The sequence below is a fragment of the Carassius gibelio genome, chromosome B3, assembly GCF_023724105.1.
Source record: "Carassius gibelio isolate Cgi1373 ecotype wild population from Czech Republic chromosome B3, carGib1.2-hapl.c, whole genome shotgun sequence".
Taxonomy (NCBI): Eukaryota; Metazoa; Chordata; class Actinopteri; order Cypriniformes; family Cyprinidae; genus Carassius; species Carassius gibelio.
In genome coordinates this window covers 49542984-49570411 of record NC_068398.1, presented here as the reverse complement: position 1 = coordinate 49570411, position 27428 = coordinate 49542984, and the positions used below count along the sequence as shown (strand labels likewise).

At 53.2% G+C, this 27428-nt stretch overlaps 51 non-coding genes across 51 annotated transcripts; all 51 read right to left on the bottom strand.

Annotated features, from left to right (window-relative positions):
- Positions 1 to 554: 554 nt before the first annotated feature.
- trnak-cuu (transfer RNA lysine (anticodon CUU)) lies at positions 555 to 627 on the bottom strand. Its single transcript has one exon. It is a non-coding gene; the product is annotated as a tRNA-Lys (tRNA).
- Positions 628 to 1312: 685 nt separating this feature from the next.
- On the bottom strand, positions 1313 to 1386 carry trnan-guu (transfer RNA asparagine (anticodon GUU)). Its single transcript has one exon. It is a non-coding gene; the product is annotated as a tRNA-Asn (tRNA).
- A 149-nt stretch (positions 1387 to 1535) lies between these two features.
- Positions 1536 to 1608, bottom strand: trnak-cuu (transfer RNA lysine (anticodon CUU)). Its single transcript has one exon. It is a non-coding gene; the product is annotated as a tRNA-Lys (tRNA).
- A 770-nt stretch (positions 1609 to 2378) lies between these two features.
- trnan-guu (transfer RNA asparagine (anticodon GUU)) lies at positions 2379 to 2452 on the bottom strand. The gene has a single exon. It is a non-coding gene; the product is annotated as a tRNA-Asn (tRNA).
- Positions 2453 to 2600: 148 nt separating this feature from the next.
- trnak-cuu (transfer RNA lysine (anticodon CUU)) lies at positions 2601 to 2673 on the bottom strand. Its single transcript has one exon. It is a non-coding gene; the product is annotated as a tRNA-Lys (tRNA).
- A 563-nt stretch (positions 2674 to 3236) lies between these two features.
- On the bottom strand, positions 3237 to 3310 carry trnan-guu (transfer RNA asparagine (anticodon GUU)). Its single transcript has one exon. It is a non-coding gene; the product is annotated as a tRNA-Asn (tRNA).
- Positions 3311 to 3459: 149 nt separating this feature from the next.
- Positions 3460 to 3532, bottom strand: trnak-cuu (transfer RNA lysine (anticodon CUU)). Its single transcript has one exon. It is a non-coding gene; the product is annotated as a tRNA-Lys (tRNA).
- Positions 3533 to 4320: 788 nt separating this feature from the next.
- Positions 4321 to 4394, bottom strand: trnan-guu (transfer RNA asparagine (anticodon GUU)). The gene has a single exon. It is a non-coding gene; the product is annotated as a tRNA-Asn (tRNA).
- A 149-nt stretch (positions 4395 to 4543) lies between these two features.
- trnak-cuu (transfer RNA lysine (anticodon CUU)) lies at positions 4544 to 4616 on the bottom strand. The gene has a single exon. It is a non-coding gene; the product is annotated as a tRNA-Lys (tRNA).
- Positions 4617 to 5404: 788 nt separating this feature from the next.
- Positions 5405 to 5478, bottom strand: trnan-guu (transfer RNA asparagine (anticodon GUU)). Its single transcript has one exon. It is a non-coding gene; the product is annotated as a tRNA-Asn (tRNA).
- A 149-nt stretch (positions 5479 to 5627) lies between these two features.
- trnak-cuu (transfer RNA lysine (anticodon CUU)) lies at positions 5628 to 5700 on the bottom strand. Its single transcript has one exon. It is a non-coding gene; the product is annotated as a tRNA-Lys (tRNA).
- Positions 5701 to 6470: 770 nt separating this feature from the next.
- trnan-guu (transfer RNA asparagine (anticodon GUU)) lies at positions 6471 to 6544 on the bottom strand. The gene has a single exon. It is a non-coding gene; the product is annotated as a tRNA-Asn (tRNA).
- A 149-nt stretch (positions 6545 to 6693) lies between these two features.
- trnak-cuu (transfer RNA lysine (anticodon CUU)) lies at positions 6694 to 6766 on the bottom strand. The gene has a single exon. It is a non-coding gene; the product is annotated as a tRNA-Lys (tRNA).
- Positions 6767 to 7787: 1021 nt separating this feature from the next.
- Positions 7788 to 7860, bottom strand: trnak-cuu (transfer RNA lysine (anticodon CUU)). Its single transcript has one exon. It is a non-coding gene; the product is annotated as a tRNA-Lys (tRNA).
- A 685-nt stretch (positions 7861 to 8545) lies between these two features.
- trnan-guu (transfer RNA asparagine (anticodon GUU)) lies at positions 8546 to 8619 on the bottom strand. Its single transcript has one exon. It is a non-coding gene; the product is annotated as a tRNA-Asn (tRNA).
- A 149-nt stretch (positions 8620 to 8768) lies between these two features.
- On the bottom strand, positions 8769 to 8841 carry trnak-cuu (transfer RNA lysine (anticodon CUU)). Its single transcript has one exon. It is a non-coding gene; the product is annotated as a tRNA-Lys (tRNA).
- Positions 8842 to 9611: 770 nt separating this feature from the next.
- On the bottom strand, positions 9612 to 9685 carry trnan-guu (transfer RNA asparagine (anticodon GUU)). Its single transcript has one exon. It is a non-coding gene; the product is annotated as a tRNA-Asn (tRNA).
- Positions 9686 to 9833: 148 nt separating this feature from the next.
- On the bottom strand, positions 9834 to 9906 carry trnak-cuu (transfer RNA lysine (anticodon CUU)). Its single transcript has one exon. It is a non-coding gene; the product is annotated as a tRNA-Lys (tRNA).
- A 788-nt stretch (positions 9907 to 10694) lies between these two features.
- trnan-guu (transfer RNA asparagine (anticodon GUU)) lies at positions 10695 to 10771 on the bottom strand. Its single transcript has one exon. It is a non-coding gene; the product is annotated as a tRNA-Asn (tRNA).
- A 145-nt stretch (positions 10772 to 10916) lies between these two features.
- Positions 10917 to 10989, bottom strand: trnak-cuu (transfer RNA lysine (anticodon CUU)). The gene has a single exon. It is a non-coding gene; the product is annotated as a tRNA-Lys (tRNA).
- Positions 10990 to 11742: 753 nt separating this feature from the next.
- On the bottom strand, positions 11743 to 11819 carry trnan-guu (transfer RNA asparagine (anticodon GUU)). The gene has a single exon. It is a non-coding gene; the product is annotated as a tRNA-Asn (tRNA).
- A 145-nt stretch (positions 11820 to 11964) lies between these two features.
- Positions 11965 to 12037, bottom strand: trnak-cuu (transfer RNA lysine (anticodon CUU)). The gene has a single exon. It is a non-coding gene; the product is annotated as a tRNA-Lys (tRNA).
- A 735-nt stretch (positions 12038 to 12772) lies between these two features.
- trnan-guu (transfer RNA asparagine (anticodon GUU)) lies at positions 12773 to 12846 on the bottom strand. The gene has a single exon. It is a non-coding gene; the product is annotated as a tRNA-Asn (tRNA).
- A 149-nt stretch (positions 12847 to 12995) lies between these two features.
- Positions 12996 to 13068, bottom strand: trnak-cuu (transfer RNA lysine (anticodon CUU)). The gene has a single exon. It is a non-coding gene; the product is annotated as a tRNA-Lys (tRNA).
- A 788-nt stretch (positions 13069 to 13856) lies between these two features.
- On the bottom strand, positions 13857 to 13930 carry trnan-guu (transfer RNA asparagine (anticodon GUU)). Its single transcript has one exon. It is a non-coding gene; the product is annotated as a tRNA-Asn (tRNA).
- A 149-nt stretch (positions 13931 to 14079) lies between these two features.
- On the bottom strand, positions 14080 to 14152 carry trnak-cuu (transfer RNA lysine (anticodon CUU)). The gene has a single exon. It is a non-coding gene; the product is annotated as a tRNA-Lys (tRNA).
- A 770-nt stretch (positions 14153 to 14922) lies between these two features.
- trnan-guu (transfer RNA asparagine (anticodon GUU)) lies at positions 14923 to 14996 on the bottom strand. The gene has a single exon. It is a non-coding gene; the product is annotated as a tRNA-Asn (tRNA).
- Positions 14997 to 15145: 149 nt separating this feature from the next.
- trnak-cuu (transfer RNA lysine (anticodon CUU)) lies at positions 15146 to 15218 on the bottom strand. The gene has a single exon. It is a non-coding gene; the product is annotated as a tRNA-Lys (tRNA).
- Positions 15219 to 15903: 685 nt separating this feature from the next.
- Positions 15904 to 15977, bottom strand: trnan-guu (transfer RNA asparagine (anticodon GUU)). The gene has a single exon. It is a non-coding gene; the product is annotated as a tRNA-Asn (tRNA).
- A 149-nt stretch (positions 15978 to 16126) lies between these two features.
- On the bottom strand, positions 16127 to 16199 carry trnak-cuu (transfer RNA lysine (anticodon CUU)). Its single transcript has one exon. It is a non-coding gene; the product is annotated as a tRNA-Lys (tRNA).
- A 770-nt stretch (positions 16200 to 16969) lies between these two features.
- Positions 16970 to 17043, bottom strand: trnan-guu (transfer RNA asparagine (anticodon GUU)). Its single transcript has one exon. It is a non-coding gene; the product is annotated as a tRNA-Asn (tRNA).
- A 149-nt stretch (positions 17044 to 17192) lies between these two features.
- trnak-cuu (transfer RNA lysine (anticodon CUU)) lies at positions 17193 to 17265 on the bottom strand. Its single transcript has one exon. It is a non-coding gene; the product is annotated as a tRNA-Lys (tRNA).
- Positions 17266 to 18053: 788 nt separating this feature from the next.
- On the bottom strand, positions 18054 to 18127 carry trnan-guu (transfer RNA asparagine (anticodon GUU)). Its single transcript has one exon. It is a non-coding gene; the product is annotated as a tRNA-Asn (tRNA).
- Positions 18128 to 18276: 149 nt separating this feature from the next.
- trnak-cuu (transfer RNA lysine (anticodon CUU)) lies at positions 18277 to 18349 on the bottom strand. Its single transcript has one exon. It is a non-coding gene; the product is annotated as a tRNA-Lys (tRNA).
- Positions 18350 to 18912: 563 nt separating this feature from the next.
- trnan-guu (transfer RNA asparagine (anticodon GUU)) lies at positions 18913 to 18986 on the bottom strand. The gene has a single exon. It is a non-coding gene; the product is annotated as a tRNA-Asn (tRNA).
- A 149-nt stretch (positions 18987 to 19135) lies between these two features.
- Positions 19136 to 19208, bottom strand: trnak-cuu (transfer RNA lysine (anticodon CUU)). The gene has a single exon. It is a non-coding gene; the product is annotated as a tRNA-Lys (tRNA).
- Positions 19209 to 19978: 770 nt separating this feature from the next.
- On the bottom strand, positions 19979 to 20052 carry trnan-guu (transfer RNA asparagine (anticodon GUU)). Its single transcript has one exon. It is a non-coding gene; the product is annotated as a tRNA-Asn (tRNA).
- Positions 20053 to 20201: 149 nt separating this feature from the next.
- On the bottom strand, positions 20202 to 20274 carry trnak-cuu (transfer RNA lysine (anticodon CUU)). The gene has a single exon. It is a non-coding gene; the product is annotated as a tRNA-Lys (tRNA).
- Positions 20275 to 21062: 788 nt separating this feature from the next.
- trnan-guu (transfer RNA asparagine (anticodon GUU)) lies at positions 21063 to 21136 on the bottom strand. The gene has a single exon. It is a non-coding gene; the product is annotated as a tRNA-Asn (tRNA).
- A 149-nt stretch (positions 21137 to 21285) lies between these two features.
- trnak-cuu (transfer RNA lysine (anticodon CUU)) lies at positions 21286 to 21358 on the bottom strand. Its single transcript has one exon. It is a non-coding gene; the product is annotated as a tRNA-Lys (tRNA).
- A 788-nt stretch (positions 21359 to 22146) lies between these two features.
- trnan-guu (transfer RNA asparagine (anticodon GUU)) lies at positions 22147 to 22220 on the bottom strand. The gene has a single exon. It is a non-coding gene; the product is annotated as a tRNA-Asn (tRNA).
- Positions 22221 to 22369: 149 nt separating this feature from the next.
- Positions 22370 to 22442, bottom strand: trnak-cuu (transfer RNA lysine (anticodon CUU)). Its single transcript has one exon. It is a non-coding gene; the product is annotated as a tRNA-Lys (tRNA).
- A 770-nt stretch (positions 22443 to 23212) lies between these two features.
- On the bottom strand, positions 23213 to 23286 carry trnan-guu (transfer RNA asparagine (anticodon GUU)). The gene has a single exon. It is a non-coding gene; the product is annotated as a tRNA-Asn (tRNA).
- A 149-nt stretch (positions 23287 to 23435) lies between these two features.
- On the bottom strand, positions 23436 to 23508 carry trnak-cuu (transfer RNA lysine (anticodon CUU)). The gene has a single exon. It is a non-coding gene; the product is annotated as a tRNA-Lys (tRNA).
- Positions 23509 to 24306: 798 nt separating this feature from the next.
- trnan-guu (transfer RNA asparagine (anticodon GUU)) lies at positions 24307 to 24380 on the bottom strand. The gene has a single exon. It is a non-coding gene; the product is annotated as a tRNA-Asn (tRNA).
- Positions 24381 to 24529: 149 nt separating this feature from the next.
- On the bottom strand, positions 24530 to 24602 carry trnak-cuu (transfer RNA lysine (anticodon CUU)). Its single transcript has one exon. It is a non-coding gene; the product is annotated as a tRNA-Lys (tRNA).
- A 770-nt stretch (positions 24603 to 25372) lies between these two features.
- trnan-guu (transfer RNA asparagine (anticodon GUU)) lies at positions 25373 to 25446 on the bottom strand. The gene has a single exon. It is a non-coding gene; the product is annotated as a tRNA-Asn (tRNA).
- A 149-nt stretch (positions 25447 to 25595) lies between these two features.
- trnak-cuu (transfer RNA lysine (anticodon CUU)) lies at positions 25596 to 25668 on the bottom strand. The gene has a single exon. It is a non-coding gene; the product is annotated as a tRNA-Lys (tRNA).
- A 563-nt stretch (positions 25669 to 26231) lies between these two features.
- Positions 26232 to 26305, bottom strand: trnan-guu (transfer RNA asparagine (anticodon GUU)). Its single transcript has one exon. It is a non-coding gene; the product is annotated as a tRNA-Asn (tRNA).
- A 149-nt stretch (positions 26306 to 26454) lies between these two features.
- On the bottom strand, positions 26455 to 26527 carry trnak-cuu (transfer RNA lysine (anticodon CUU)). Its single transcript has one exon. It is a non-coding gene; the product is annotated as a tRNA-Lys (tRNA).
- A 788-nt stretch (positions 26528 to 27315) lies between these two features.
- Positions 27316 to 27389, bottom strand: trnan-guu (transfer RNA asparagine (anticodon GUU)). Its single transcript has one exon. It is a non-coding gene; the product is annotated as a tRNA-Asn (tRNA).
- Positions 27390 to 27428: the final 39 nt, after the last annotated feature.

Below are 27428 nucleotides of genomic sequence, written 5' to 3'. Positions count from 1 at the left end.
TGCAAACTCCGACAGCATATGATTGGAAAGCCATTTTGGTGGCATTTGGTGGCATTTTGTGGCGCTCCAAGAGGGAGATTTGATCAGGACCTCCCTGGACCACACAGGCCTCCACCACCCGGAAAACAAAACACCAACACTCCACGTACACGCCACAGCAAACTTGAGCTGACGCAAACATTCACTCAGCACCCTTTGTCTTCTTTTAACACTAGACGACTCGCAAAGCTGTTCACTCTCAAAAGCGGCTACGGACGCTGCTCCAAGCATGCGTCAGCAGACACGTTTACTAAATTCTGCGCTTGCCGACATGGCTGCGAAAAGCTTCCTTCGTCCCAGGGTGGGCTCGTACCATCATCCTTTCGGTTAACAGCCGAACGCGCTAGCCTATTGCGCCACAGAGACTGACGGAGCATGCTCCTATGGGTAACGGTCAAAAAAGAATTCCAAGCTGGGAGCGTCTCACAGGACGGCTGCAGCACTGGTCCTGCGTCAGCAAATTGAGGTCAAGAGAACGACACCCGTTGGGAGGGGCCAGAGAGAGCCAAAGGACACGCCCAACGTGGGGCTCGAACCCACAACCCTGAGATTAAGAGTCTCATGCTCTACCGACTGAGCTAGCCGGGCTGCGGTGGTCGAAAGATCAAGGCTGACCGCTGTTTTGATAAGTGCCAAACATTTCATGCACAAAACGGAGCCTCGCTTCCAACACAGGCTTGACGAAACATCTCACGGGTAAGGTTGGACTCAAGCCTAGCGGTAGGTTTAGAGCAGTGGCGTCCCAACTCGATCCTGGAGGTTCCTTGTCCTGCCGAGTTTGGATCCATGCACAAAGAAACACACCTGAAGCTGTGTGTTGCAGGCAGGTCTGATGGAGCTGGCTGGACCGAAACTCTACCTGACAGGGGCCCTCCAGGACAGAGTTTGGACACCCCTGGCTTAGACTGTTCTCTGTTTGTTTTAGCCACGCCTGTTGCTGGGGAATACAGATTGCAAACTCCGACAGCATATGATTGGAAAGCCATTTTGGTGGCATTTTGTGGCGCTCCAAGAGGGAGATTTGATCAGGACCTCCCTGGACCACACAGGCCTCCACCACCCGGAAAACAAAACACCAACACTCCACGTACACGCCACAGCAAACTTGAGCTGACGCAAACATTCACTCAGCACCCTTTGTCTTCTTTTAACACTAGACGACTCGCAAAGCTGTTCACTCTCAAAAGCGGCTACGGACGCTGCTCCACGCATGCGTCAGCAGACACGTTTACTAAATTCTGCGCTTGCCGACATGGCTGCGAAAAGCTTCCTTCGTCCCTGGGTGGGCTCGAACCACCATCCTTTCGGTTAACAGCCGAACGCGCTAGCCTATTGCGCCACAGAGACTGACGGAGCATGCTCCTATGGGTAACGGTCAAAAAAGAATTCCAAGCTGGGAGCGTCTCACAGGACGGCTGCAGCACTGGTCCTGCGTCAGCAAATTGAGGTCAAGAGAACGACACCCGTTGGGAGGGGTCAGAGAGAGCCAAAGGACACGCCCAACGTGGGGCTCGAACCCACGACCCTGAGATTAAGAGTCTCATGCTCTACCGACTGAGCTAGCCGGGCTGCGGTGGTCGAAAGATCGAGGCTGACCGCTGTTTTGATAAGTGCCAAACATTTCATGCACAAAACGGAGCCTCGCTTCCAACACAGGCTTGACGAAACATCTCACGGGTAAGGTTGGACTTAAGCCTAGCGGTAGGTTTAGAGCAGTGGCGTCCCAACTCGATCCTGGAGGTTCCTTGTCCTGCCGAGTTTGGATCCATGCACAAAGAAACACACCTGAAGCTGTGTGTTGCAGGCAGGTCTGATGGAGCTGGCTGGAGCGAAACTCTACCTGACAGGGGCCCTCCAGGACAGAGTTTGGACACCCCTGGCTTAGACTGTTCTCTGTTTGTTTTAGCCACGCCTGTTGCTGGGGAATACAGATTGAACGAGCAGAGCTCTTGTCCAACAGCCTGAAAGGCTACTAGTTCAGCCAACTCATCAAACGTTCCAGGTATGGAGTTCTGTCCCGCTGTGTGAATACAGTTTGCAAACTCCGACAGCATGTGATTGGAAAGCCAATTTGGTGGCATTTTGTGGCGCTCCAAGAGGGAGATTTGATCAGGACCTCCCTGGACCACACAGGCCTCCACCACCCGGAAAACAAAACACGAACACTCCGTGTACACGCCACAGCAAACTTGAGCTGACGCAAACATTCACTCAGCACCCTTTGTCTTCTTTTAACACTAGACGGCTCGCAAAGCTGTTCACTCTCAAAAGGGGCTACGGACGCTGCTCCACGCATGCTAAATTCTGCGCTTGCCGACATGGCTGCGAAAAGCTTCCTTCGTCCCTGGGTGGGCTCGAACCACCATCATTTCGGTTAACAGCCGAACGCGCTAGCCTATTGCGCCACAGAGACTGACGGTGCTATTCCTATGGGTAACGGTCAAAAAAGAATTCAAAGCTGGGAGCGTCTCACAGGACGGCAGCAGCACTGGTCCTGCGTCAGCAAATTGAGGTCAAGAGAACGACACCCGTTGGGAGGGGCAAGAGAGAGCTAAAGGACACGCCCAACGTGGGGCTCGAACCCACGACCCAGAGATTAAGAGTCTCATGCTCTACCGACTGAGCTAGCCGGGCTGCGGTGGTCGAAAGATCAAGGCTGACCGCTGTTTTGATAAGTGCCAAACATTTCATGCGCAAAACGGAGCCTCGCCTCCAACACAGGCTTGACGAAACATCTCACGGGTAAGGTTGGACTTAAGCCTAGCGGTAGGTTTAGAGCAGTGGCGTCCCAACTCGATCCTGGAGGTTCCTTGTCCTGCCGAGTTTGGATCCATGCACAAAGAAACACACCTGAAGCTGTGTGTTGCAGGCAGGTCTGATGGAGCTGGCTGGAGCGAAACTCTACCTGACAGGGGCCCTCCAGGACAGAGTTTGGACACCCCTGGCTTAGACTGTTCTCTGTTTGTTTTAGCCACGCCTGTTGCTGGGGAATACAGATTGAACGAGCAGAGCTCTTGTCCAACAGCCTGAAAGGCTACTAGTTCAGCCAACTCATCAAACGTTGTCTTCTTTTAACACTAGACGACTCGCAAAGCTGTTCACTCTCAAAAGTGGCTACGGACGCTGCTCCACGCATGCGTCAGCAGACACGTTTACTAAATTCTGCGCTTGCCGACATGGCTGCGAAAAGCTTCCTTCGTCCCTGGGTGGGCTCGAACCACCATCCTTTCGGTTAACAGCCGAACGCGCTAGCCTATTGCGCCACAGAGACTGACGGTGCATGCTCCTATGGGTAACGGTCAAAAAAGAATTCAAAGCTGGGAGCGTCTCACAGGACGGCAGCAGCACTGGTCCTGCGTCAGCAAATTGAGGTCAAGAGAACGACACCCGTTGGGAGGGGCCAGAGAGAGCCAAAGGACACGCCCAACGTGGGGCTCGAACCCACGACCCTGAGATTAAGAGTCTCATGCTCTACCGACTGAGCTAGCCGGGCTGCGGTGGTCGAAAGATCAAGGCTGACCGCTGTTTTGATAAGTGCCAAACATTTCATGTGCAAAACGGAGCCTCGCTTCCAACACAGGCTTGACGAAACATCTCACGGGTAAGGTTGGACTTAAGCCTAGCGGTAGGTTTAGAGCAGTGGCGTCCCAACTCGATCCTGGAGGTTCCTTGTCCTGCCGAGTTTGGATCCATGCACAAAGAAACACACCTGAAGCTGTGTGTTGCAGGCAGGTCTGATGGAGCTGGCTGGAGCGAAACTCTACCTGACAGGGGCCCTCCAGGACAGAGTTTGGACACCCCTGGCTTAGACTGTTCTCTGTTTGTTTTAGCCACGCCTGTTGCTGGGGAATACAGATTGAACGAGCAGAGCTCTTGTCCAACAGCCTGAAAGGCTACTAGTTCAGCCAACTCATCAAACGTTCCAGGTATGGAGTTCTGTCCCGCTGTGTGAATACAGTTTGCAAACTCCGACAGCATGTGATTGGAAAGCCAATTTGGTGGCATTTTGTGGCGCTCCAAGAGGGAGATTTGATCAGGACCTCCCTGGACCACACAGGCCTCCACCACCCGGAAAACAAAACACGAACACTCCGTGTACACGCCACAGCAAACTTGAGCTGACGCAAACATTCACTCAGCACCCTTTGTCTTCTTTTAACACTATACGTCTCGCAAAGCTGTTCACTCTCAAAAGGGGCTACGGATGCTGCTCCACGCATGCGTCAGCAGACACGTTTACTAAATTCTGCGCTTGCCGACATGGCTGCGAAAAGCTTCCTTCGTCCCTGGGTGGGCTCGAACCACCATCCTTTCGGTTAACAGCCGAACGCGCTAGCCTATTGCGCCACAGAGACTGACGGTGCATGCTCCTATGGGTAACGGTCAAAAAAGAATTCAAAGCTGGGAGCGTCTCACAGGACGGCAGCAGCACTGGTCCTGCGTCAGCAAATTGAGATCAAGAGAACGACACCCGTTGGGAGGGGCCAGAGAGAGCCAAAGGACACGCCCAACGTGGGGCTCGAACCCACGACCCTGAGATTAAGAGTCTCATGCTCTACCGACTGAGCTAGCCGGGCTGCGGTGGTCGAAAGATCAAGGCTGACCGCTGTTTTGATAAGTGCCAAACATTTCATGCGCAAAACGGAGCCTCGCTTCCAACACAGGCTTGACGAAACATCTCACGGGTAAGGTTGGACTTAAGCCTAGCGGTAGGTTTAGAGCAGTGGCGTCCCAACTCGATCCTGGAGGTTCCTTGTCCTGCCGAGTTTGGATCCATGCACAAAGAAACACACCTGAAGCTGTGTGTTGCAGGCAGGTCTGATGGAGCTGGCTGGAGCGAAACTCTACCTGACAGGGGCCCTCCAGGACAGAGTTTGGACACCCCTGGCTTAGACTGTTCTCTGTTTGTTTTAGCCACGCCTGTTGCTGGGGAATACAGATTGAACGAGCAGAGCTCTTGTCCAACAGCCTGAAAGGCTACTAGTTCAGCCAACTCATCAAACGTTCCAGGTATGGAGTTCTGTCCCGCTGTGTGAATACAGTTTGCAAACTCCGACAGCATGTGATTGGAAAGCCAATTTGGTGGCATTTTGTGGCGCTCCAAGAGGGAGATTTGATCAGGACCTCCCTGGACCACACAGGCCTCCACCACCCGGAAAACAAAACACGAACACTCCGTGTACACGCCACAGCAAACTTGAGCTGACGCAAACATTCACTCAGCACCCTTTGTCTTCTTTTAACACTAGACGGCTCGCAAAGCTGTTCACTCTCAAAAGCGGCTACGGACGCTGCTCCACGCATGCGTCAGCAGACACGTTTACTAAATTCTGCGCTTGCCGACATGGCTGCGAAAAGCTTCCTTCGTCCCTGGGTGGGCTCGAACCACCATCCTTTCGGTTAACAGCCGAACGCGCTAGCCTATTGCGCCACAGAGACTGACGGAGCATGCTCCTATGGGTAACGGTCAAAAAAGAATTCCAAGCTGGGAGCGTCTCACAGGACGGCTGCAGCACTGGTCCTGCGTCAGCAAATTGAGGTCAAGAGAACGACACCCGTTGGGAGGGGTCAGAGAGAGCCAAAGGACACGCCCAACGTGGGGCTCGAACCCACGACCCTGAGATTAAGAGTCTCATGCTCTACCGACTGAGCTAGCCGGGCTGCGGTGGTCGAAAGATCGAGGCTGACCGCTGTTTTGATAAGTGCCAAACATTTCATGCACAAAACGGAGCCTCGCTTCCAACACAGGCTTGACGAAACATCTCACGGGTAAGGTTGGACTTAAGCCTAGCGGTAGGTTTAGAGCAGTGGCGTCCCAACTCGATCCTGGAGGTTCCTTGTCCTGCCGAGTTTGGATCCATGCACAAAGAAACACACCTGAAGCTGTGTGTTGCAGGCAGGTCTGATGGAGCTGGCTGGAGCGAAACTCTACCTGACAGGGGCCCTCCAGGACAGAGTTTGGACACCCCTGGCTTAGACTGTTCTCTGTTTGTTTTAGCCACGCCTGTTGCTGGGGAATACAGATTGAACGAGCAGAGCTCTTGTCCAACAGCCTGAAAGGCTACTAGTTCAGCCAACTCATCAAACGTTCCAGGTATGGAGTTCTGTCCCGCTGTGTGAATACAGTTTGCAAACTCCGACAGCATGTGATTGGAAAGCCAATTTGGTGGCATTTTGTGGCGCTCCAAGAGGGAGATTTGATCAGGACCTCCCTGGACCACACAGGCCTCCACCACCCGGAAAACAAAACACGAACACTCCGTGTACACGCCACAGCAAACTTGAGCTGACGCAAACATTCACTCAGCACCCTTTGTCTTCTTTTAACACTAGACGGCTCGCAAAGCTGTTCACTCTCAAAAGGGGCTACGGACGCTGCTCCACGCATGCTAAATTCTGCGCTTGCCGACATGGCTGCGAAAAGCTTCCTTCGTCCCTGGGTGGGCTCGAACCACCATCATTTCGGTTAACAGCCGAACGCGCTAGCCTATTGCGCCACAGAGACTGACGGTGCATGCTCCTATGGGTAACGGTCAAAAAAGAATTCGAAGCTGGGAGTGTCTCACAGGACGGCTGCAGCACTGGTCCTGCGTCAGCAAATTGTGGTCAAGAGAACGACACCCGTTGGGAGGGGCCAGAGAGAGCCAAAGGACACGCCCAACGTGGGGCTCGAACCCACGACCCTGAGATTAAGAGTCTCATGCTCTACCGACTGAGCTAGCCGGGCTGCGGTGGTCAAAAGATCAAGGCTGACCGCTGTTTTGATAAGTGCCACACATTTCATGCGCAAAACGGAGCCTCGCTTCCAACACAGGCTTGACGAAACATCTCACGGGTAAGGTTGGACTTAAGCCTAGCGGTAGGTTTAGAGCAGTGGCGTCCCAACTCGATCCTGGAGGTTCCTTGTCCTGCCGAGTTTGGATCCATGCACAAAGAAACACACCTGAAGCTGTGTGTTGCAGGCAGGTCTGATGGAGCTGGCTGGAGCGAAACTCTACCTGACAGGGGCCCTCCATGACAGAGTTTGGACACCCCTGGCTTAGACTGTTCTCTGTTTGTTTTAGCCACGCCTGTTGCTGGGGAATACAGATTGAACGAGCAGAGCTCTTGTCCAACAGCCTGAAAGGCTACTAGTTCAGCCAACTCATCAAACATTCCAGGTATGGAGTTCTGTCCCGCTGAGTGAATACAGTTTGCAAACTCCGACAGCATATGATTGGAAAGCCATTTTGGTGGCATTTGGTGGCATTTTGTGGCGCTCCAAGAGGGAGATTTGATCAGGACCTCCCTGGACCACACAGGCCTCCACCACCCGGAAAACAAAACACCAACACTCCACGTACACGCCACAGCAAACTTGAGCTGACGCAAACATTCACTCAGCACCCTTTGTCTTCTTTTAACACTAGACGACTCGCAAAGCTGTTCACTCTCAAAAGCGGCTACGGACGCTGCTCCAAGCATGCGTCAGCAGACACGTTTACTAAATTCTGCGCTTGCCGACATGGCTGCGAAAAGCTTCCTTCGTCCCAGGGTGGGCTCGTACCATCATCCTTTCGGTTAACAGCCGAACGCGCTAGCCTATTGCGCCACAGAGACTGACGGAGCATGCTCCTATGGGTAACGGTCAAAAAAGAATTCCAAGCTGGGAGCGTCTCACAGGACGGCTGCAGCACTGGTCCTGCGTCAGCAAATTGAGGTCAAGAGAACGACACCCGTTGGGAGGGGCCAGAGAGAGCCAAAGGACACGCCCAACGTGGGGCTCGAACCCACAACCCTGAGATTAAGAGTCTCATGCTCTACCGACTGAGCTAGCCGGGCTGCGGTGGTCGAAAGATCAAGGCTGACCGCTGTTTTGATAAGTGCCAAACATTTCATGCACAAAACGGAGCCTCGCTTCCAACACAGGCTTGACGAAACATCTCACGGGTAAGGTTGGACTTAAGCCTAGCGGTAGGTTTAGAGCAGTGGCGTCCCAACTCGATCCTGGAGGTTCCTTGTCCTGCCGAGTTTGGATCCATGCACAAAGAAACACACCTGAAGCTGTGTGTTGCAGGCAGGTCTGATGGAGCTGGCTGGACCGAAACTCTACCTGACAGGGGCCCTCCAGGACAGAGTTTGGACACCCCTGGCTTAGACTGTTCTCTGATTGTTTTAGCCACGCCTGTTGCTGGGGAATACAGATTGCAAACTCCGACAGCATATGATTGGAAAGCCATTTTGGTGGCATTTTGTGGCGCTCCAAGAGGGAGATTTGATCAGGACCTCCCTGGACCACACAGGCCTCCACCACCCGGAAAACAAAACACCAACACTCCACGTACACGCCACAGCAAACTTGAGCTGACGCAAACATTCACTCAGCACCCTTTGTCTTCTTTTAACACTAGACGACTCGCAAAGCTGTTCACTCTCAAAAGCGGCTACGGACGCTGCTCCACGCATGCGTCAGCAGACACGTTTACTAAATTCTGCGCTTGCCGACATGGCTGCGAAAAGCTTCCTTCGTCCCTGGGTGGGCTCGAACCACCATCCTTTCGGTTAACAGCCGAACGCGCTAGCCTATTGCGCCACAGAGACTGACGGAGCATGCTCCTATGGGTAACGGTCAAAAAAGAATTCCAAGCTGGGAGCGTCTCACAGGACGGCTGCAGCACTGGTCCTGCGTCAGCAAATTGAGGTCAAGAGAACGACACCCGTTGGGAGGGGTCAGAGAGAGCCAAAGGACACGCCCAACGTGGGGCTCGAACCCACGACCCTGAGATTAAGAGTCTCATGCTCTACCGACTGAGCTAGCCGGGCTGCGGTGGTCGAAAGATCGAGGCTGACCGCTGTTTTGATAAGTGCCAAACATTTCATGCACAAAACGGAGCCTCGCTTCCAACACAGGCTTGACGAAACATCTCACGGGTAAGGTTGGACTTAAGCCTAGCGGTAGGTTTAGAGCAGTGGCGTCCCAACTCGATCCTGGAGGTTCCTTGTCCTGCCGAGTTTGGATCCATGCACAAAGAAACACACCTGAAGCTGTGTGTTGCAGGCAGGTCTGATGGAGCTGGCTGGAGCGAAACTCTACCTGACAGGGGCCCTCCAGGACAGAGTTTGGACACCCCTGGCTTAGACTGTTCTCTGTTTGTTTTAGCCACGCCTGTTGCTGGGGAATACAGATTGAACGAGCAGAGCTCTTGTCCAACAGCCTGAAAGGCTACTAGTTCAGCCAACTCATCAAACGTTCCAGGTATGGAGTTCTGTCCCGCTGTGTGAATACAGTTTGCAAACTCCGACAGCATGTGATTGGAAAGCCAATTTGGTGGCATTTTGTGGCGCTCCAAGAGGGAGATTTGATCAGGACCTCCCTGGACCACACAGGCCTCCACCACCCGGAAAACAAAACACGAACACTCCGTGTACACGCCACAGCAAACTTGAGCTGACGCAAACATTCACTCAGCACCCTTTGTCTTCTTTTAACACTAGACGGCTCGCAAAGCTGTTCACTCTCAAAAGGGGCTACGGACGCTGCTCCACGCATGCTAAATTCTGCGCTTGCCGACATGGCTGCGAAAAGCTTCCTTCGTCCCTGGGTGGGCTCGAACCACCATCATTTCGGTTAACAGCCGAACGCGCTAGCCTATTGCGCCACAGAGACTGACGGTGCTATTCCTATGGGTAACGGTCAAAAAAGAATTCGAAGCTGGGAGTGTCTCACAGGACGGCTGCAGCACTGGTCCTGCGTCAGCAAATTGTGGTCAAGAGAACGACACCCGTTGGGAGGGGCCAGAGAGAGCCAAAGGACACGCCCAACGTGGGGCTCGAACCCACGACCCTGAGATTAAGAGTCTCATGCTCTACCGACTGAGCTAGCCGGGCTGCGGTGGTCAAAAGATCAAGGCTGACCGCTGTTTTGATAAGTGCCAAACATTTCATGCGCAAAACGGAGCCTCGCTTCCAACACAGGCTTGACGAAACATCTCACGGGTAAGGTTGGACTTAAGCCTAGCGGTAGGTTTAGAGCAGTGGCGTCCCAACTCGATCCTGGAGGTTCCTTGTCCTGCCGAGTTTGGATCCATGCACAAAGAAACACACCTGAAGCTGTGTGTTGCAGGCAGGTCTGATGGAGCTGGCTGGAGCGAAACTCTACCTGACAGGGGCCCTCCATGACAGAGTTTGGACACCCCTGGCTTAGACTGTTCTCTGTTTGTTTTAGCCACGCCTGTTGCTGGGGAATACAGATTGAACGAGCAGAGCTCTTGTCCAACAGCCTGAAAGGCTACTAGTTCAGCCAACTCATCAAACATTCCAGGTATGGAGTTCTGTCCCGCTGAGTGAATACAGTTTGCAAACTCCGACAGCATATGATTGGAAAGCCATTTTGGTGGCATTTTGTGGCGCTCCAAGAGGGAGATTTGATCAGGACCTCCCTGGACCACACAGGCCTCCACCACCCGGAAAACAAAACACCAACACTCCACGTACACGCCACAGCAAACTTGAGCTGACGCAAACATTCACTCAGCACCCTTTGTCTTCTTTTAACACTAGACGACTCGCAAAGCTGTTCACTCTCAAAAGCGGCTACGGACGCTGCTCCAAGCATGCGTCAGCAGAAACGTTTACTAAATTCTGCGCTTGCCGACATGGCTGCGAAAAGCTTCCTTCGTCCCTGGGTGGGCTCGAACCACCATCCTTTCGGTTAACAGCCGAACGTGCTAGCCTATTGCGCCACAGGACTGACGGTGCATGCTCCTATGGGTAACGGTCAAAAAAGAATTCAAAGCTGGGAGCGTCTCACAGGACGGCAGCAGCACTGGTCCTGCGTCAGCAAATTGAGGTCAAGAGAACGACACCCGTTGGGAGGGGCAAGAGAGAGCCAAAGGACACGCCCAACGTGGGGCTCGAACCCACGACCCTGAGATTAAGAGTCTCATGCTCTACCGACTGAGCTAGCCGGTCAGATAAGTGCCGAACATTTCATGCGCAAAACGGAGCCTCGCTTCCAACACAGGCTTGACGAAACATCTCACGGGTAAGGTTGGACTTAAGCCTAGCGGTAGGTTTAGAGCAGTGGCGTCCCAACTCGATCCTGGAGGTTCCTTGTCCTGCCGAGTTTGGATCCATGCACAAAGAAACACACCTGAAGCTGTGTGTTGCAGGCAGGTCTGATGGAGCTGGCTGGAGCGAAACTCTACCTGACAGGGGCCCTCCATGACAGAGTTTGGACACCCCTGGCTTAGACTGTTCTCTGTTTGTTTTAGCCACGCCTGTTGCTGGGGAATACAGATTGAACGAGCAGAGCTCTTGTCCAACAGCCTGAAAGGCTACTAGTTCAGCCAACTCATCAAACATTCCAGGTATGGAGTTCTGTCCCGCTGAGTGAATACAGTTTGCAAACTCCGACAGCATATGATTGGAAAGCCATTTTGGTGGCATTTTGTGGCGCTCCAAGAGGGAGATTTGATCAGGACCTCCCTGGACCACACAGGCCTCCACCACCCGGAAAACAAAACACCAACACTCCACGTACACGCCACAGCAAACTTGAGCTGACGCAAACATTCACTCAGCACCCTTTGTCTTCTTTTAACACTAGACGACTCGCAAAGCTGTTCACTCTCAAAAGCGGCTACGGACGCTGCTCCAAGCATGCGTCAGCAGACACGTTTACTAAATTCTGCGCTTGCCGACATGGCTGCGAAAAGCTTCCTTCGTCCCTGGGTGGGCTCGAACCACCATCCTTTCGGTTAACAGCCGAACGTGCTAGCCTATTGCGCCACAGGACTGACGGTGCATGCTCCTATGGGTAACGGTCAAAAAAGAATTCAAAGCTGGGAGCGTCTCACAGGACGGCAGCAGCACTGGTCCTGCGTCAGCAAATTGAGGTCAAGAGAACGACACCCGTTGGGAGGGGCAAGAGAGAGCCAAAGGACACGCCCAACGTGGGGCTCGAACCCACGACCCTGAGATTAAGAGTCTCATGCTCTACCGACTGAGCTAGCCGGTCAGATAAGTGCCAAACATTTCATGCGCAAAACGGAGCCTCGCTTCCAACACAGGCTTGACGAAACATCTCACGGGTAAGGTTGGACTTAAGCCTAGCGGTAGGTTTAGAGCAGTGGCGTCCCAACTCGATCCTGGAGGTTCCTTGTCCTGCCGAGTTTGGATCCATGCACAAAGAAACACACCTGAAGCTGTGTGTTGCAGGCAGGTCTGATGGAGCTGGCTGGAGCGAAACTCTACCTGACAGGGGCCCTCCAGGACAGAGTTTGGACACCCCTGGCTTAGACTGTTCTCTGTTTGTTTTAGCCACGCCTGTTGCTGGGGAATACAGATTGAACGAGCAGAGCTCTTGTCCAACAGCCTGAAAGGCTACTAGTTCAGCCAACTCATCAAACGTTCCAGGTATGGAGTTCTGTCCCGCTGTGTGAATACAGTTTGCAAACTCCGACAGCATGTGATTGGAAAGCCAATTTGGTGGCATTTTGTGGCGCTCCAAGAGGGAGATTTGATCAGGACCTCCCTGGACCACACAGGCCTCCACCACCCGGAAAACAAAACACGAACACTCCGTGTACACGCCACAGCAAACTTGAGCTGACGCAAACATTCACTCAGCACCCTTTGTCTTCTTTTAACACTAGACGGCTCGCAAAGCTGTTCACTCTCAAAAGGGGCTACGGACGCTGCTCCACGCATGCTAAATTCTGCGCTTGCCGACATGGCTGCGAAAAGCTTCCTTCGTCCCTGGGTGGGCTCGAACCACCATCATTTCGGTTAACAGCCGAACGCGCTAGCCTATTGCGCCACAGAGACTGACGGTGCATGCTCCTATGGGTAACGGTCAAAAAAGAATTCGAAGCTGGGAGCGTCTCACAGGACGGCTGCAGCACTGGTCCTGCGTCAGCAAATTGTGGTCAAGAGAACGACACCCGTTGGGAGGGGCCAGAGAGAGCCAAAGGACACGCCCAACGTGGGGCTCGAACCCAAGACCCTGAGATTAAGAGTCTCATGCTCTACCGACTGAGCTAGCCGGGCTGCGGTGGTCAAAAGATCAAGGCTGACCGCTGTTTTGATAAGTGCCAAACATTTCATGCGCAAAACGGAGCCTCGCTTCCAACACAGGCTTGACGAAACATCTCACGGGTAAGGTTTGACTTAAGCCTAGCGGTAGGTTTAGAGCAGTGGCGTCCCAACTTGATCCTGGAGGTTCCTTGTCCTGCCGAGTTTGGTACCATGCACAAAGAAACACACCTGAAGCTGTGTGTTGCAGGCAGGTCTGATGGAGCTGGCTGGACCGAAACTCTACCTGACAGAGGCCCTCCAGGACAGAGTTTGGACACCCCTGGCTTAGACTGTTCTCTGTTTGTTTTAGCCACGCCTGTTGCTGGGGAATACAGATTGAACGAGCAGAGCTCTTGTCCAACAGCCTGAAAGGCTACTAGTTCAGCCAACTCATCAAACATTCCAGGTATGGAGTTCTGTCCCGCTGAGTGAATACAGTTTGCAAACTCCGACAGCATATGATTGGAAAGCCATTTTGGTGGCATTTTGTGGCGCTCCAAGAGGGAGATTTGATCAGGACCTCCCTGGACCACACAGGCCTCCACCACCCGGAAAACAAAACACCAACACTCCACGTACACGCCACAGCAAACTTGAGCTGACGCAAACATTCACTCAGCACCCTTTGTCTTCTTTTAACACTAGACGACTCGCAAAGCTGTTCACTCTCAAAAGCGGCTACGGACGCTGCTCCACGCATGCGTCAGCAGACACGTTTACTAAATTCTGCGCTTGCCGACATGTCTGCGAAAAGCTTCCTTCGTCCCTGGGTGGGCTCGAACCACCATCCTTTCGGTTAACAGCCGAACGTGCTAGCCTATTGCGCCACAGAGACTGACGGTGCATGATCCTATGGGTAACGGTCAAAAAAGAATTCGAAGCTGGGAGCGTCTCACAGGACGGCTGCAGCACTGGTCCTGCGTCAGCAAATTGAGGTCAAGAGAACGACACCCGTTGGGAGGGGCCAGAGAGAGCCAAAGGACACGCCCAACGTGGGGCTCGAACCCACGACCCTGAGATTAAGAGTCTCATGCTCTACCGACTGAGCTAGCCGGGCTGCGGTGGTCGAAAGATCAAGGCTGACCGCTGTTTTGATAAGTGCCAAACATTTCATGCACAAAACGGAGCCTCGCTTCCAACACAGGCTTGACGAAACATCTCACGGGTAAGGTTGGACTTAAGCCTAACGGTAGGTTTAGAGCAGTGGCGTCCCAACTCGATCCTGGAGGTTCCTTGTCCTGCCGAGTTTGGATCCATGCACAAAGAAACACACCTGAAGCTGTGTGTTGCAGGCAGGTCTGATGGAGCTGGCTGGAGCGAAACTCTACCTGACAGGGGCCCTCCAGGACAGAGTTTGGACACCCCTGGCTTAGACTGTTCTCTGTTTGTTTTAGCCACGCCTGTTGCTGGGGAATACAGATTGAACGAGCAGAGCTCTTGTCCAACAGCCTGAAAGGCTACTAGTTCAGCCAACTCATCAAACATTCCAGGTATGGAGTTCTGTCCCGCTGTGTGAATACAGTTTGCAAACTCCGACAGCATGTGATTGGAAAGCCAATTTGGTGGCATTTTGTGGCGCTCCAAGAGGGAGATTTGATCAGGACCTCCCTGGACCACACAGGCCTCCACCACCCGGAAAACAAAACACGAACACTCCGTGTACACGCCACAGCAAACTTGAGCTGACGCAAACATTCACTCAGCACCCTTTGTCTTCTTTTAACACTAGACGGCTCGCAAAGCTGTTCACTCTCAAAAGGGGCTACGGACGCTGCTCCACGCATGCTAAATTCTGCGCTTGCCGACATGGCTGCGAAAAGCTTCCTTCGTCCCTGGGTGGGCTCGAACCACCATCCTTTCGGTTAACAGCCGAACGCGCTAGCCTATTGCGCCACAGAGACTGACGGTGCATGCTCCTATGGGTAACGATCAAAAAAGAATTCGAAGCTGGGAGCGTCTCACAGGACGGCTGCAGCACTGGTCCTGCGTCAGCAAATTGAGGTCAAGAGAACGACACCCGTTGGGAGGGGCCAGAGAGAGCCAAAGGACACACCCAACGTGGGGCTCTAACCCACGACCCTGAGATTAAGAGTCTCATGCTCTACCGACTGAGCTAGCCGGGCTGCGGTGGTCAAAAGATCAAGGCTGACCGCTGTTTTGATAAGTGCCAAACATTTCATGCGCAAAACGGAGCCTCGCTTCCAACACAGGCTTGACGAAACATCTCACGGGTAAGGTTTGACTTAAGCCTAGCGGTAGGTTTAGAGCAGTGGCGTCCCAACTTGATCCTGGAGGTTCCTTGTCCTGCCGAGTTTGGATCCATGCACAAAGAAACACACCTGAAGCTGTGTGTTGCAGGCAGGTCTGATGGAGCTGGCTGGACCGAAACTCTACCTGACAGGGGCCCTCCAGGACAGAGTTTGGACACCCCTGGCTTAGACTGTTCTCTGTTTGTTTTAGCCACGCCTGTTGCTGGGGAATACAGATTGCAAACTCCGACAGCATATGATTGGAAAGCCATTTTGGTGGCATTTTGTGGCGCTCCAAGAGGGAGATTTGATCAGGACCTCCCTGGACCACACAGGCCTCCACCACCCGGAAAACAAAACGCCAACACTCCGCGTAAACGCCACAGCAAGCTTGAGCTGACGCAAACATTCACTCAGCACCCTTTGTCTTCTTTTAACACTAGACGACTCGCAAAGCTGTTCACTCTCAAAAGCGGCTACGGACGCTGCTCCACGCATGCGTCAGCAGACACGTTTACTAAATTCTGCGCTTGCCGACATGGCTGCGAAAAGCTTCCTTCGTCCCTGGGTGGGCTCGAACCACCATCCTTTCGGTTAACAGCCGAACGCGCTAGCCTATTGCGCCACAGAGACTGACGGTGCATGATCCTATGGGTAACGGTCAAAAAAGAATTCGAAGCTGGGAGCGTCTCACAGGACGGCTGCAGCACTGGTCCTGCGTCAGCAAATTGAGGTCAAGAGAACGACACCCGTTGGGAGGGGCCAGAGAGAGCCAAAGGACACGCCCAACGTGGGGCTCGAACCCACGACCCTGAGATTAAGAGTCTCATGTTCTACCGACTGAGCTAGCCGGGCTGCGGTGGTCGAAAGATCAAGGCTGACCGCTGTTTTGATAAGTGCCAAACATTTCATGCGCAAAACGGAGCCTCGCTTCCAACACAGGCTTGACGAAACATCTCACGGGTAAGGTTGGACTTAAGCCTAGCGGTAGGTTTAGAGCAGTGGCGTCCCAACTCGATCCTGGAGGTTCCTTGTCCTGCCGAGTTTGGATCCATGCACAAAGAAACACACCTGAAGCTGTGTGTTGCAGGCAGGTCTGATGGAGCTGGCTGGAGCGAAACTCTACCTGACAGGGGCCCTCCAGGACAGAGTTTGGACACCCCTGGCTTAGACTGTTCTCTGTTTGCTTTAGCCACGCCTGTTGCTGGGGAATACAGATTGAACGAGCAGAGCTCTTGTCCAACAGCCTGAAAGGCTACTAGTTCAGCCAACTCATCAAACGTTCCAGGTATGGAGTTCTGTCCCGCTGTGTGAATACAGTTTGCAAACTCCGACAGCATGTGATTGGAAAGCCAATTTGGTGGCATTTTGTGGCGCTCCAAGAGGGAGATTTGATCAGGACCTCCCTGGACCACACAGGCCTCCACCACCCGGAAAACAAAACACGAACACTCCGCGTACACGCCACAGCAAACTTGAGCTGACGCAAACATTCACTCAGCACCCTTTGTCTTCTTTTAACACTAGACGGCTCGCAAAGCTGTTCACTCTCAAAAGGGGCTACGGACGCTGCTCCACGCATGCAAAATTCTGCGCTTGCCGACATGGCTGCGAAAAGCTTCCTTCGTCCCTGGGTGGGCTCGAACCACCATCCTTTCGGTTAACAGCCGAACGCGCTAGCCTATTGCGCCACAGAGACTGACGGTGAATGCTCCTATGGGTAATGGTCAAAAAAGAATTCAAAGCTGGGAGCGTCTCACAGGACGGCAGCAGCACTGGTCCTGCGTCAGCAAATTGAGGTCAAGAGAACGACACCCGTTGGGAGGGGCAAGAGAGAGCCAAAAGACACGCCCAACGTGGGGCTCGAACCCACGACCCTGAGATTAAGAGTCTCATGCTCTACCGACTGAGCTAGCCGGGCTGCGGTGGTCGAAAGATCAAGGCTGACCGCTGTTTTGATAAGTGCCAAACATTTCATGTGCAAAACGGAGCCTCGCTTCCAACACAGGCTTGACGAAACATCTCACGGGTAAGGTTGGACTTAAGCCTAGCGGTAGGTTTAGAGCAGTGGCGTCCCAACTCGATCCTGGAGGTTCCTTGTCCTGCCGAGTTTGGATCCATGCACAAAGAAACACACCTGAAGCTGTGTGTTGCAGGCAGGTCTGATGGAGCTGGCTGGAGCGAAACTCTACCTGACAGGGGCCCTCCATGACAGAGTTTGGACACCCCTGGCTTAGACTGTTCTCTGTTTGTTTTAGCCACGCCTGTTGCTGGGGAATACAGATTGAACGAGCAGAGCTCTTGTCCAACAGCCTGAAAGGCTACTAGTTCAGCCAACTCATCAAACATTCCAGGTATGGAGTTCTGTCCCGCTGAGTGAATACAGTTTGCAAACTCCGACAGCATATGATTGGAAAGCCATTTTGGTGGCATTTTGTGGCGCTCCAAGAGGGAGATTTGATCAGGACCTCCCTGGACCACACAGGCCTCCACCACCCGGAAAACAAAACACCAACACTCCACGTACACGCCGCAGCAAACTTGAGCTGATGCAAACATTCACTCAGCACCGTTTGTCTTCTTTTAACACTAGACGACTCGCAAAGCTGTTCACTCTCAAAAGCGGCTACGGACGCTGCTCCACGCATGCGTCAGCAGACACGTTTACTAAATTCTGCGCTTGCCGACATGGCTGCGAAAAGCTTCCTTCGTCCCTGGGTGGGCTCGAACCACCATCCTTTCGGTTAACAGCCGAACGCGCTAGCCTATTGCGCCACAGAGACTGACGGTGCATGATCCTATGGGTAACGGTCAAAAAAGAATTCGAAGCTGGGAGCGTCTCACAGGACGGCTGCAGCACTGGTCCTGCGTCAGCAAATTGAGGTCAAGAGAACGACACCCGTTGGGAGGGGCCAGAGAGAGCCAAAGGACACGCCCAACGTGGGGCTCGAACCCACGACCCTGAGATTAAGAGTCTCATGTTCTACCGACTGAGCTAGCCGGGCTGCGGTGGTCGAAAGATCAAGGCTGACCGCTGTTTTGATAAGTGCCAAACATTTCATGCGCAAAACGGAGCCTCGCTTCCAACACAGGCTTGACGAAACATCTCACGGGTTAGGTTGGACTTAAGCCTAGCGGTAGGTTTAGAGCAGTGGCGTCCCAACTCGATCCTGGAGGTTCCTTGTCCTGCCGAGTTTGGATCCATGCACAAAGAAACACACCTGAAGCTGTGTGTTGCAGGCAGGTCTGATGGAGCTGGCTGGAGCGAAACTCTACCTGACAGGGGCCCTCCAGGACAGAGTTTGGACACCCCTGGCTTAGACTGTTCTCTGTTTGTTTTAGCCACGCCTGTTGCTGGGGAATACAGATTGAACGAGCAGAGGTCTTGTCCAACAGCCTGAAAGGCTACTAGTTCAGCCAACTCATCAAACGTTGTCTTCTTTTAACACTAGACGACTCGCAAAGCTGTTCACTCTCAAAAGTGGCTACGGACGCTGCTCCACGCATGCGTCAGCAGACACGTTTACTAAATTCTGCGCTTGCCGACATGGCTGCGAAAAGCTTCCTTCGTCCCTGGGTGGGCTCGAACCACCACCCTTTCGGTTAACAGCCGAACGCGCTAGCCTATTGCGCCACAGAGACTGACGGTGCATGCTCAAATGGGTAACGGTCAAAAAAGAATTCAAAGCTGGGAGCGTCTCACAGGACGGCAGCAGCACTGGTCCTGCGTCAGCAAATTGAGGTCAAGAGAACGACACCCTTTGGGAGGGGCCAGAGAGAGCCAAAGGACACGCCCAACTTGGGGCTCGAACCCACGACCCTGAGATTAAGAGTCTCATGCTCTACCGACTGAGCTAGCCGGGCTGCGGTGGTCGAAAGATCAAGGCTGACCGCTGTTTTGATAAGTGCCAAACATTTCATGCGCAAAACGGAGCCTCGCTTCCAACACAGGCTTGACGAAACATCTCACGGGTAAGGTTGGACTTAAGCCTAGCGGTAGGTTTAGAGCAGTGGCGTCCCAACTTGATCCTGGAGGTTCCTTGTCCTGCCGAGTTTGGATCCATGCACAAAGAAACACACCTGAAGCTGTGTGTTGCAGGCAGGTCTGATGGAGCTGGCTGGAGCGAAACTCTACCTGACAGGGGCCCTCCATGACAGAGTTTGGACACCCCTGGCTTAGACTGTTCTCTGTTTGTTTTAGCCACGCCTGTTGCTGGGGAATACAGATTGAACGAGCAGAGCTCTTGTCCAACAGCCTGAAAGGCTACTAGTTCAGCCAACTCATCAAACATTCCAGGTATGGAGTTCTGTCCCGCTGAGTGAATACAGTTTGCAAACTCCGACAGCATATGATTGGAAAGCCATTTTGGTGGCATTTTGTGGCGCTCCAAGAGGGAGATTTGATCAGGACCTCCCTGGACCACACAGGCCTCCACCACCCGGAAAACAAAACACCAACACTCCACGTACACGCCACAGCAAACTTGAGCTGACGCAAACATTCACTCAGCACCCTTTGTCTTCTTTTAACACTAGACGGCTCGCAAAGCTGTTCACTCTCAAAAGGGGCTACGGACGCTGCTCCACGCATGCAAAATTCTGCGCTTGCCGACATGGCTGCGAAAAGCTTCCTTCGTCCCTGGGTGGGCTCGAACCACCATCCTTTCGGTTAACAGCCGAACGTGCTAGCCTATTGCGCCACAGAGACTGACGGTGCATGCTCCTATGGGTAACGGTCAAAAAAGAATTCAAAGCTGGGAGCGTCTCACAGGACGGCAGCAGCACTGGTCCTGCGTCAGCAAATTGAGGTCAAGAGAACGACACCCGTTGGGAGGGGCAAGAGAGAGCTAAAGGACACGCCCAACGTGGGGCTCGAACCCACGACCCAGAGATTAAGAGTCTCATGCTCTACCGACTGAGCTAGCCGGGCTGCGGTGGTCGAAAGATCAAGGCTGACCGCTGTTTTGATAAGTGCCAAACATTTCATGCGCAAAACGGAGCCTCGCCTCCAACACAGGCTTGACGAAACATCTCACGGGTAAGGTTGGACTTAAGCCTAGCGGTAGGTTTAGAGCAGTGGCGTCCCAACTCGATCCTGGAGGTTCCTTGTCCTGCCGAGTTTGGATCCATGCACAAAGAAACACACCTGAAGCTGTGTGTTGCAGGCAGGTCTGATGGAGCTGGCTGGAGCGAAACTCTACCTGACAGGGGCCCTCCAGGACAGAGTTTGGACACCCCTGGCTTAGACTGTTCTCTGTTTGTTTTAGCCACGCCTGTTGCTGGGGAATACAGATTGAACGAGCAGAGCTCTTGTCCAACAGCCTGAAAGGCTACTAGTTCAGCCAACTCATCAAACGTTCCAGGTATGGAGTTCTGTCCCGCTGTGTGAATACAGTTTGCAAACTCCGACAGCATGTGATTGGAAAGCCAATTTGGTGGCATTTTGTGGCGCTCCAAGAGGGAGATTTGATCAGGACCTCCCTGGACCACACAGGCCTCCACCACCCGGAAAACAAAACACGAACACTCCGTGTACACGCCACAGCAAACTTGAGCTGACGCAAACATTCACTCAGCACCCTTTGTCTTCTTTTAACACTATACGTCTCGCAAAGCTGTTCACTCTCAAAAGGGGCTACGGATGCTGCTCCACGCATGCGTCAGCAGACACGTTTACTAAATTCTGCGCTTGCCGACATGGCTGCGAAAAGCTTCCTTCGTCCCTGGGTGGGCTCGAACCACCATCCTTTCGGTTAACAGCCGAACGCGCTAGCCTATTGCGCCACAGAGACTGACGGTGCATGCTCCTATGGGTAACGGTCAAAAAAGAATTCAAAGCTGGGAGCGTCTCACAGGACGGCAGCAGCACTGGTCCTGCGTCAGCAAATTGAGATCAAGAGAACGACACCCGTTGGGAGGGGCCAGAGAGAGCCAAAGGACACGCCCAACGTGGGGCTCGAACCCACGACCCTGAGATTAAGAGTCTCATGCTCTACCGACTGAGCTAGCCGGGCTGCGGTGGTCGAAAGATCAAGGCTGACCGCTGTTTTGATAAGTGCCAAACATTTCATGCGCAAAACGGAGCCTCGCTTCCAACACAGGCTTGACGAAACATCTCACGGGTAAGGTTGGACTTAAGCCTAGCGGTAGGTTTAGAGCAGTGGCGTCCCAACTCGATCCTGGAGGTTCCTTGTCCTGCCGAGTTTGGATCCATGCACAAAGAAACACACCTGAAGCTGTGTGTTGCAGGCAGGTCTGATGGAGCTGGCTGGAGCGAAACTCTACCTGACAGGGGCCCTCCAGGACAGAGTTTGGACACCCCTAGCTTAGACTGTTCTCTGTTTGTTTTAGCCACGCCTGTTGCTGGGGAATACAGATTGAACGAGCAGAGCTCTTGTCCAACAGCCTGAAAGGCTACTAGTTCAGCCAACTCATCAAACGTTCCAGGTATGGAGTTCTGTCCCGCTGTGTGAATACAGTTTGCAAACTCCGACAGCATGTGATTGGAAAGCCAATTTGGTGGCATTTTGTGGCGCTCCAAGAGGGAGATTTGATCAGGACCTCCCTGGACCACACAGGCCTCCACCACCCGGAAAACAAAACACGAACACTCCGTGTACACGCCACAGCAAACTTGAGCTGACGCAAACATTCACTCAGCACCCTTTGTCTTCTTTTAACACTAGACGGCTCGCAAAGCTGTTCACTCTCAAAAGCGGCTACGGACGCTGCTCCACGCATGCGTCAGCAGACACGTTTACTAAATTCTGCGCTTGCCGACATGGCTGCGAAAAGCTTCCTTCGTCCCTGGGTGGGCTCGAACCACCATCCTTTCGGTTAACAGCCGAACGCGCTAGCCTATTGCGCCACAGAGACTGACGGAGCATGCTCCTATGGGTAACGGTCAAAAAAGAATTCCAAGCTGGGAGCGTCTCACAGGACGGCTGCAGCACTGGTCCTGCGTCAGCAAATTGAGGTCAAGAGAACGACACCCGTTGGGAGGGGTCAGAGAGAGCCAAAGGACACGCCCAACGTGGGGCTCGAACCCACGACCCTGAGATTAAGAGTCTCATGCTCTACCGACTGAGCTAGCCGGGCTGCGGTGGTCGAAAGATCGAGGCTGACCGCTGTTTTGATAAGTGCCAAACATTTCATGCACAAAACGGAGCCTCGCTTCCAACACAGGCTTGACGAAACATCTCACGGGTAAGGTTGGACTTAAGCCTAGCGGTAGGTTTAGAGCAGTGGCGTCCCAACTCGATCCTGGAGGTTCCTTGTCCTGCCGAGTTTGGATCCATGCACAAAGAAACACACCTGAAGCTGTGTGTTGCAGGCAGGTCTGATGGAGCTGGCTGGAGCGAAACTCTACCTGACAGGGGCCCTCCAGGACAGAGTTTGGACACCCCTGGCTTAGACTGTTCTCTGTTTGTTTTAGCCACGCCTGTTGCTGGGGAATACAGATTGAACGAGCAGAGCTCTTGTCCAACAGCCTGAAAGGCTACTAGTTCAGCCAACTCATCAAACGTTCCAGGTATGGAGTTCTGTCCCGCTGTGTGAATACAGTTTGCAAACTCCGACAGCATGTGATTGGAAAGCCAATTTGGTGGCATTTTGTGGCGCTCCAAGAGGGAGATTTGATCAGGACCTCCCTGGACCACACAGGCCTCCACCACCCGGAAAACAAAACACGAACACTCCGTGTACACGCCACAGCAAACTTGAGCTGACGCAAACATTCACTCAGCACCCTTTGTCTTCTTTTAACACTAGACGGCTCGCAAAGCTGTTCACTCTCAAAAGGGGCTACGGACGCTGCTCCACGCATGCTAAATTCTGCGCTTGCCGACATGGCTGCGAAAAGCTTCCTTCGTCCCTGGGTGGGCTCGAACCACCATCATTTCGGTTAACAGCCGAACGCGCTAGCCTATTGCGCCACAGAGACTGACGGTGCATGCTCCTATGGGTAACGGTCAAAAAAGAATTCGAAGCTGGGAGTGTCTCACAGGACGGCTGCAGCACTGGTCCTGCGTCAGCAAATTGTGGTCAAGAGAACGACACCCGTTGGGAGGGGCCAGAGAGAGCCAAAGGACACGCCCAACGTGGGGCTCGAACCCACGACCCTGAGATTAAGAGTCTCATGCTCTACCGACTGAGCTAGCCGGGCTGCGGTGGTCAAAAGATCAAGGCTGACCGCTGTTTTGATAAGTGCCAAACATTTCATGCGCAAAACGGAGCCTCGCTTCCAACACAGGCTTGACGAAACATCTCACGGGTAAGGTTGGACTTAAGCCTAGCGGTAGGTTTAGAGCAGTGGCGTCCCAACTCGATCCTGGAGGTTCCTTGTCCTGCCGAGTTTGGATCCATGCACAAAGAAACACACCTGAAGCTGTGTGTTGCAGGCAGGTCTGATGGAGCTGGCTGGAGCGAAACTCTACCTGACAGGGGCCCTCCATGACAGAGTTTGGACACCCCTGGCTTAGACTGTTCTCTGTTTGTTTTAGCCACGCCTGTTGCTGGGGAATACAGATTGAACGAGCAGAGCTCTTGTCCAACAGCCTGAAAGGCTACTAGTTCAGCCAACTCATCAAACATTCCAGGTATGGAGTTCTGTCCCGCTGAGTGAATACAGTTTGCAAACTCCGACAGCATATGATTGGAAAGCCATTTTGGTGGCATTTGGTGGCATTTTGTGGCGCTCCAAGAGGGAGATTTGATCAGGACCTCCCTGGACCACACAGGCCTCCACCACCCGGAAAACAAAACACCAACACTCCACGTACACGCCGCAGCAAACTTGAGCTGACGCAAACATTCACTCAGCACCGTTTGTCTTCTTTTAACACTAGACGACTCGCAAAGCTGTTCACTCTCAAAAGCGGCTACGGACGCTGCTCCACGCATGCGTCAGCAGACACGTTTACTAAATTCTGCGCTTGCCGACATGGCTGCGAAAAGCTTCCTTCGTCCCTGGGTGGGCTCGAACCACCATCCTTTCGGTTAACAGCCGAACGCGCTAGCCTATTGCGCCACAGAGACTGACGGTGCATGATCCTATGGGTAACGGTCAAAAAAGAATTCGAAGCTGGGAGCGTCTCACAGGACGGCTGCAGCACTGGTCCTGCGTCAGCAAATTGAGGTCAAGAGAACGACACCCGTTGGGAGGGGCCAGAGAGAGCCAAAGGACACGCCCAACGTGGGGCTCGAACCCACGACCCTGAGATTAAGAGTCTCATGTTCTACCGACTGAGCTAGCCGGGCTGCGGTGGTCGAAAGATCAAGGCTGACCGCTGTTTTGATAAGTGCCAAACATTTCATGCGCAAAACGGAGCCTCGCTTCCAACACAGGCTTGACGAAACATCTCACGGGTTAGGTTGGACTTAAGCCTAGCGGTAGGTTTAGAGCAGTGGCGTCCCAACTCGATCCTGGAGGTTCCTTGTCCTGCCGAGTTTGGATCCATGCACAAAGAAACACACCTGAAGCTGTGTGTTGCAGGCAGGTCTGATGGAGCTGGCTGGAGCGAAACTCTACCTGACAGGGGCCCTCCAGGACAGAGTTTGGACACCCCTGGCTTAGACTGTTCTCTGTTTGTTTTAGCCACGCCTGTTGCTGGGGAATACAGATTGAACGAGCAGAGCTCTTGTCCAACAGCCTGAAAGGCTACTAGTTCAGCCAACTCATCAAACATTCCAGGTATGGAGTTCTGTCCCGCTGAGTGAATACAGTTTGCAAACTCCGACAGCATATGATTGGAAAGCCATTTTGGTGGCATTTTGTGGCGCTCCAAGAGGGAGATTTGATCAGGACCTCCCTGGACCACACAGGCCTCCACCACCCGGAAAACAAAACACCAACACTCCACGTACACGCCACAGCAAACTTGAGCTGACGCAAACATTCACTCAGCACCCTTTGTCTTCTTTTAACACTAGACGGCTCGCAAAGCTGTTCACTCTCAAAAGGGGCTACGGACGCTGCTCCACGCATGCAAAATTCTGCGCTTGCCGACATGGCTGCGAAAAGCTTCCTTCGTCCCTGGGTGGGCTCGAACCACCATCCTTTCGGTTAACAGCCGAACGTGCTAGCCTATTGCGCCACAGAGACTGACGGTGCATGCTCCTATGGGTAACGGTCAAAAAAGAATTCAAAGCTGGGAGCGTCTCACAGGACGGCAGCAGCACTGGTCCTGCGTCAGCAAATTGAGGTCAAGAGAACGACACCCGTTGGGAGGGGCAAGAGAGAGCTAAAGGACACGCCCAACGTGGGGCTCGAACCCACGACCCAGAGATTAAGAGTCTCATGCTCTACCGACTGAGCTAGCCGGGCTGCGGTGGTCGAAAGATCAAGGCTGACCGCTGTTTTGATAAGTGCCAAACATTTCATGCGCAAAACGGAGCCTCGCCTCCAACACAGGCTTGACGAAACATCTCACGGGTAAGGTTGGACTTAAGCCTAGCGGTAGGTTTAGAGCAGTGGCGTCCCAACTCGATCCTGGAGGTTCCTTGTCCTGCCGAGTTTGGATCCATGCACAAAGAAACACACCTGAAGCTGTGTGTTGCAGGCAGGTCTGATGGAGCTGGCTGGAGCGAAACTCTACCTGACAGGGGCCCTCCAGGACAGAGTTTGGACACCCCTGGCTTAGACTGTTCTCTGTTTGTTTTAGCCACGCCTGTTGCTGGGGAATACAGATTGAACGAGCAGAGCTCTTGTCCAACAGCCTGAAAGGCTACTAGTTCAGCCAACTCATCAAACGTTGTCTTCTTTTAACACTAGACGACTCGCAAAGCTGTTCACTCTCAAAAGTGGCTACGGACGCTGCTCCACGCATGCGTCAGCAGACACGTTTACTAAATTCTGCGCTTGCCGACATGGCTGCGAAAAGCTTCCTTCGTCCCTGGGTGGGCTCGAACCACCATCCTTTCGGTTAACAGCCGAACGCGCTAGCCTATTGCGCCACAGAGACTGACGGTGCATGCTCCTATGGGTAACGGTCAAAAAAGAATTCAAAGCTGGGAGCGTCTCACAGGACGGCAGCAGCACTGGTCCTGCGTCAGCAAATTGAGGTCAAGAGAACGACACCCGTTGGGAGGGGCCAGAGAGAGCCAAAGGACACGCCCAACGTGGGGCTCGAACCCACGACCCTGAGATTAAGAGTCTCATGCTCTACCGACTGAGCTAGCCGGGCTGCGGTGGTCGAAAGATCAAGGCTGACCGCTGTTTTGATAAGTGCCAAACATTTCATGTGCAAAACGGAGCCTCGCTTCCAACACAGGCTTGACGAAACATCTCACGGGTAAGGTTGGACTTAAGCCTAGCGGTAGGTTTAGAGCAGTGGCGTCCCAACTCGATCCTGGAGGTTCCTTGTCCTGCCGAGTTTGGATCCATGCACAAAGAAACACACCTGAAGCTGTGTGTTGCAGGCAGGTCTGATGGAGCTGGCTGGAGCGAAACTCTACCTGACAGGGGCCCTCCAGGACAGAGTTTGGACACCCCTGGCTTAGACTGTTCTCTGTTTGTTTTAGCCACGCCTGTTGCTGGGGAATACAGATTGAACGAGCAGAGCTCTTGTCCAACAGCCTGAAAGGCTACTAGTTCAGCCAACTCATCAAACGTTCCAGGTATGGAGTTCTGTCCCGCTGTGTGAATACAGTTTGCAAACTCCGACAGCATGTGATTGGAAAGCCAATTTGGTGGCATTTTGTGGCGCTCCAAGAGGGAGATTTGATCAGGACCTCCCTGGACCACACAGGCCTCCACCACCCGGAAAACAAAACACGAACACTCCGTGTACACGCCACAGCAAACTTGAGCTGACGCAAACATTCACTCAGCACCCTTTGTCTTCTTTTAACACTATACGTCTCGCAAAGCTGTTCACTCTCAAAAGGGGCTACGGATGCTGCTCCACGCATGCGTCAGCAGACACGTTTACTAAATTCTGCGCTTGCCGACATGGCTGCGAAAAGCTTCCTTCGTCCCTGGGTGGGCTCGAACCACCATCCTTTCGGTTAACAGCCGAACGCGCTAGCCTATTGCGCCACAGAGACTGACGGTGCATGCTCCTATGGGTAACGGTCAAAAAAGAA